Genomic DNA, 7,355 nt, shown 5'->3' with positions numbered 1-7,355 from the left:
AAATCTAAATCGAGCTTAAACTACTTTAAAACCACCGGACTTGAAATAGATATTTAATCGGAAAGATTTTAAAACTTTTTGAAATATTGACCAAATTTTTTTATTCTCAGAAACACAAACTTAATAGGTCTTTTTTTTTGTTTTTTTGTTTCTTTTTTCAAAAAACTAAGAAATGGTTGTTTGTTAAACTGCAGATCTATTTAAAAACAGCTGTTTGAACGATTTCTTTTTTTTTACCGGGTTTGTACAAAATCAAGTTAAAAAAACTTGTCGTTTATTTAACCGCTGTGCGGCGTCATGCAAAATTTGAGCGTAACTGTGCATTGTTTTTTTTTAAATAAGTGCTTATCGGCGATAACTAAAGTATTTAGATGAGTTTAGATGCAAGACGCCTAGTAAGCAAATGTGCAATTATTTTTTAAACAAAGCATTTAAGTTATACATATTACAAGTAAAAAAAAAACATTCTGTGCAAGGATATAATGAGTTTTATGGACTAGGGTGGAGGTTGCCAATATCAAAACATAATAAAACTCTTTATTTATTTATTTTTTAACTTAAAATGTTTGTTAAGAAATACGCTAAAATGTGCAAACCCAGGATCGGTTTATTAGAATTGTAGAGGTTAACAAATTTGAAGGTAAGCAAGATTAATTATAATAAACATATTTTTCAAGCATATTTATGTGAAAATATTGTTTGCACAGTTTTGACATGCATAATTATGTTTGCACAGTTATGACTAACTTGCATAATTATGACAACTATGAATTTAAAATACCAAAATATTGATCGTCAACTTTGCTATTGAACTCGTAATTAGTTTAATGCTGCTTTTGTTACCTTAGTAAAAGAAAACGTAAAAAATAATACGACAAAATGTTTCACTTATCAAAGTTGGTGCCATGCTTACTGCGCATTAGTTATTTAAAAACAAAAGACAATTGCCGGTAATTTCCATTAACACTATAATTAATTGGCCGGTACTCACGCCAATTAATTATAGTGTTCAAAGATAGAGCTTCTCATAAAACAATCTCTAAAAACAAGGCTGTTGGTAGTATGAATTATTATATGTAAAATATAAAAATGTAATTTATTATTATTATAACTTTTATTTCGCTGATTAAACAATATTATAATTTTCATATAATCATGTAAAAAATAAATAACATCGTAATTATAAAAACCTTGATAAAAACGTTTTTAATTTTTTTATTATATATATATATATATATATTATATATATATATATATATATATATATATATATATATATATATATATATATATATATATATATATATATATATATATATATATATATATGTATATAATATATATATATATTATTTTTATTATATATATAATATTATATATATAATTTTATTATATATATAATATATATATATATAGGGGAGAGTGGGGTATTGGCGAACACCTAAGCGGGAATGCAAATTAAAGACACCAGTTATACAAAATTGATCATATTTATTGCTTATCAATTAGTTTAACTACTCAGTCACAAACCCTCAAAAGGAATTTTTAAAAATCTTATTATAAAATAAAAATTTATGCCAGAAATAAAACCATTGGTGTTCTGAATTACCCTGCCTACGTGGGGTAATTCCGAACACATTGGGGGGCAATCACAAGCACTGTTGTGTAATAGCGAATAAAAAGCTAATTGTAATAACTAAGTCTAAAAACTATATTATGCAACAAAAACAAAAAAAAGGAGTGACTTTATTTCCATAGAAGCTACAACAGAGTGTTACTCAAGAAAAAAGTTGCATAAAATTATCAGAAAAATTTAAAATCAAATTATAGTGAACAACATCCGCAGCTTCATTACACTACTGCACGTCTGGAACTGAGCATAGGATCCCTTCTCAGCAGGTAAAAAAAAATTGTCGAATTTATTTTTTTACAATGCTGTTTTGACCATGTTCGGAGTTACCCCGCGTTCGCCATTACCCCACTCTCCCCTATATATTATTTTTATTATATATATACATATATATATATATATATATATATATATATATATATATATATATATATATATATATATATATAATATATATATATTTTATATATATATATATATATATATATATATATATATATATATATATATATATATATATATATATATATAATATATATATATTATATATATATATATATATATATATATATATATATATATATATATATATATATATATAATATATATATATTTTATATATATATATATATATATATATATATATATATATATATATATATATAAAGTTTTTAAAATAAAGTAAAAATTCAATAAGACAAAGCTCATATTTATTTTAGTGTAAAAAATTGAAAAAAAAAAAAAAAATTAAAACAAATAAAAAGAGAAAAAACAAATTCAAAAATCTGAAAACATATACTGCAAACTATGAAATAGGGAAAAACGAGGCAACATGGCGAACGTTTCGAAAATTCTTGTTTCCTGCAAAACTACCAGTCATAGCTCACTAATATTTTTTCGGTATGTATTTAATACCTTGATTATTTAATATCCGCCAAGGTTATTTGTTAATTACAATAAAAACAAATAAACAAATTAAATATGACTCTTTTTAAACAAAAAAGTCCTTAAATTTTTCATCTTGCCCCGATAGTGGGCGAGATGACTGAAACTGCGTTTACCAATTCACAGTCAATTAGACTTTAGAAAATGTAATTAAGTGTAGCTCAATTAACTTCAAAACAAAACCAGGTTGCTTGGGTCTAAATTCTATACCTTATTGGGGTAGCTATACCCATAGCACCTGATACATTTAACGCCCTATACATATGCCAATAATTTACTGCAGAGTCAAACTGAATAGACTTGCGACAAACAGCTTTTTGGAGTTGACCAACCTTACGCTATATGATCCATGTCTCAGTGAGCCAAATCACTGATTAAGAGTAGTTTTAAATTTCATAACATGAAAAAGTACACAAACTTAAAATCTTAAAACTATAACATAATGCGTAATAAAACACCCTCGATATCAGTAATACAAACTTAATAACAAAAAATTAATATAATACATATATTTTTGTCCCACATCAACAGGAAACATAAAAAGTCTCAAAACATTTATATATTTTTTTGCTTTTTGTATTGCTTTGAGGATTTTTTGATTTGCAGCCATAGTAAGTGAAACTGCCAATGACTGTACCGCAAATTTCATGAGCCCAGTTAAAATGTTGTTTAGCTTAGCCAGTCGTCTTCAAATAATGGATCCATTTCATCTCCAAAATTAAATCCACAATAACTACACAAACATGGTGATTCATCTTCAATTTGGTTAATCTCTTTGTTGAATTGCTTTCCATTGTCAAGTACACATGGTACTTCATTTGACTCAAGCTTATATTTCTTATTTTTTTTCAATGTGTTGCCTTTTGCAAAGTCGTTTAGATTTCTTTGTTAGTAAAGCACCGTTATTTTAGTAGATAGCCCCAAATCCACTTTCTTCAACAATTTTTTATTTTGCTCTTTCATTTTTTTTTTCAAGCTGTGCTTCTTTCACACTTTTTTTTAATTTAACTTGATTTTTAAATAGAGATTTGTAGCTACTACAGAACCTTTAAACACTCGTTTAAGACAAGGCAGCTGTTGAGCTCGATCCGAAACAGGGATTGGTTTTATAGCTACGGGTGTGACAAATATTGTTGATGGATCCATGACCTGCAACAAATGCTGATCTAGGTCTGATGTTGATGTCATAGGATACTCAGAATCTATTTCCATTGGTTGTTCAACATACATGCTACATTGAACTAGCCCAGACTTTGCATATATTTGAGAATCCGATTGAATTATAAATGGGTATTCAACTTGCACAATTGACTGAGGTGAGCCATCACTGATCAAAGATGGAGCAAAGTCTAGTAGTGAATATGTTTTGTAAATATATAAGTAAGTAATATATATAAAGCAAAAAGTAATATATATAAAGCAAAAAGTAATATATATAAAGCAAAAAGTAATATATATAAAGCAGTAAATATATAAAGCAGCTGTAAATATATTTTAATTGAAAGGCCATGTTCCACTTTCTAAAAAAACCCTTTGTAGCAATTCCTGCTGTAGCAGCTATATTAAAAGCGCTCTTAACTAATTTGCCGATTTGACCCTCTGTAATTGCTCTGCTTGGATGACTTGTTATCAATTTGTCAATTGATTGACAAAAATATGTTTACAAGAATCCCAAAAAAGTGACATCCAAAGGTTACATCCTGTGACTCCTGTGTGATGGAAGTATTAGCATGACTATGTTAGATTGACGGCAGTAATCAGTGGCAGCCAAACTAAGATGTGATAAATGATTGTCTAGAATCAATAACACTGGATTATTTTGGGTTGGTCTCGTGTGTTTGAAAAATTCTTTAGATACTCTAGAAAAAGTTCTTGTGTTACCCATCCTGATTTGTTCGCCAAAACCAATGAATCTGATGGAGCATCATCCAGGAACTCATAGCGCAGTTTTTTTACGCGCAAATATAAATGCAGGAGTAACATAATTACCAATCAAATTCAAACTGCACACTAAAGTTACAGTTATTCCTCTTTCTGCGCTTAAAGCTTTACCTATTCTCTTTACCCCTTTTTTGCAGAGTATTTTTGGAAGCTTTGTTGGTAGAGTGGCCACACTTGTTTCGTCTACATTGCATATTCTACTGGCTGAAAACTTATGCTTAAGTAACAATTTCTGAAGAAGATCAAAAACTTCATAACCTGAGTCTTATTAAACCCTCTGCATTCTAACAAGTGATGTCTTCTCTGGTACTCTAAGTGATATCTGACTGCTTCGTTTCATAAACTTGCAAGCCAATCTTTACCTGCAAGTTTTTTATTGTGATCAAATTTTATTGTGATCAAAACAGTGAGGCAAGTTTTTTTGTTCAGCAAACTCATAAGCTAACTGTCTAAGCTGCAGAGCTGTAAATCTGTAGTAACACGTACTGAGCTAAACAATGTAGTCAACCGATGATTTTTCCATCTCCTCAGTAAATACTTTGCGGAATTTTCCATTATTAACTGGATATTTTTCTGGAGATTTGCGTATATAGCAACGAAGAGCGGATTCAGGAGTTTCAAGATTCGTTGATGCTTGATTTATACTACCACTGATTTTATGCACAGCTTCAAATGCTAAACGTGGTCCAATTACCATTAACACCTCTAACAGTTTTTCTTATTTATGTTCGAATCATTTCTTAAACAACAAATAAAGAGATTTGTTTCTATGTATTATATATATATATTTATTTATTTATCTATCTATCTGTCTATCTATTTATCTATCTATCTACATATATATATATATATATATATATATATATATATATATATATATATATATATATATATATATATATATATATATATATATATATATATATATATATGTATATATATATATATATATATATATATATATATATATATATACATACATATATATATATATATATATATATATATATATATATATATATATATATATATATATGTATATATATATATATATATTTATACATACATATATATATATATATATATATATATATATATATACATATATATACATATATATACATACATTTCAATTTAAACTATTTTCTATTGAACGGTTTGGCTTCGCAAAGTAGTTCGTTATCTTGCCCCCTTCGCTATGTTGCCCCGTTCTCCCCTATATTTTAGGAATGAAGAAGATGCATTTTAGTTTGTTGTTTGAATAATGAAATGTTTTTTAGGTCTTTAATAATTTTATTTTGGAAATGATTTCATAATGATGGACCACGGTTTGTAATTAGAAAACTTGACTGCTGTGATTTAATTTTTCCTAGCTGATAGTTGTACCTGGTATTTAAACGCTGATTATATTTTTCAGAAAATGAAAATTAAAAGTATAAAAAATATATATACAACTATTTTAAAAACAATAACAAATAAGTTCAGAAATTATTTTTTTTTTCAAATAAACACAAAAACACACTTTTTTCAATATGAATCTTATAAAACTATAGCTATAAGCTTAGTTTTGCAGTTTACAGTATTAGTTACATTCAGGTATGGAGTACTGTATGGTAAGCGATACCGCTAAGTTATGCTTACCTGCAGGAAAACTGGGAAGAAATGTTGAGATATAAATTTAATTTGCTAATGATTACATGAAGTTAACATTGTGAAAGTAGAAAAAAAACGTTTTGCTGGCGGTAACACACACAGGTGGAGTTACCATCTGCAAAATATATATATAAGTGCACATACATCGATTAATACAGCCGTAGGCGCAGTGGAGTGTACTTACATTGGTTGAGGGTTTGGGTTTGGGCAGGCATTCCTCTCATTAAAAATAGTCTTCTTTTTTCTTTTTTTTTTTTTGCATTACTAGTAAATACTACATTGGTCCATTTATTTTTGCCAAGAATATGATTGTATGTTTTTTGTTTTTTTTCTAATTATTTAAACTTGTTTTAATGTCTTTATTCCGCCATTCAAGGGATCCAAGATATTTTTTTTTTTAGAGTAACGCACTAAAGAAAAAAATTGTGAAAATTTTAAGTTATATTTTTGTTACAATCTTTCGAGTAAAATCTTATGTTTACAGATGTAGTCAGGAGTCAGCTTGATGATGATGCAAAACGTAAACGAGTTGGCGTTTTAGAAAAAATGGTAGTTGCAACAAAACTTTTTACTAATATCTGTAGATATAATTTATTTTCTTTTTTTTATATTTTGCTTGGTATTTGCTTGGCTTTTGATACTTATTTTGTAAAATGTCAGTTATTTTAGAAAAAATTTTCAGAAGTATGACCTAGTAATAAAAAAAAAAAAATTAGTAATAAGAATTACATTATGATGTTATCTTTGCGTTCACTTAAATTTGGTGTTTAAATACCTAGTGGGCACGCGTCGTCCAGGGAATCCGTCTCCCGAACGTCTACTCGTCCGTAAGACGCCTACCTATACCTATGCTGTCGCAAAGTAATTTAAAACTTACATACTTTTCTTTTATGATGGTAAAAAATATAAATTATAACATTATTTATAACGTTTTAAAATGTATACATATTGACATAATAAATATAAAAAATAAATAATATATTAGTTTTATATATGAAAGACAAATAACGTAAACAATCCTTAGTCTACTAATATTAATAATAAAACATTTAAATAAGTAAAACATTTTGATAACTAAAGATTGAAAGTTAAGTTTTTGTAACATTAAAAATACCAGCTTGAAATAAGGTTATCAACCGGAAGCTTTCGAATAAATCTGGAAAAATCTAATTCTTTATAAAGAATA

General features: G+C 27.1%; 1 long non-coding RNA gene across 1 annotated transcript; it reads left to right on the top strand.

Annotated features, from left to right (window-relative positions):
- Positions 1-371: 371 nt before the first annotated feature.
- Positions 372-6,897, top strand: LOC136075554 (uncharacterized). The gene is made up of 2 exons (XR_010636012.1): positions 372-640; positions 6,571-6,897. It is a non-coding gene; the product is annotated as an uncharacterized LOC136075554 (long non-coding RNA).
- The last annotated feature ends 458 nt before the right edge of the window (positions 6,898-7,355 follow it).

Source organism: Hydra vulgaris, chromosome 01, assembly GCF_038396675.1.
Source record: "Hydra vulgaris chromosome 01, alternate assembly HydraT2T_AEP".
In the NCBI taxonomy this organism is placed as follows: domain Eukaryota; kingdom Metazoa; phylum Cnidaria; class Hydrozoa; order Anthoathecata; family Hydridae; genus Hydra; species Hydra vulgaris.
This window is presented reverse-complemented; position numbering and strand designations above follow the sequence as displayed.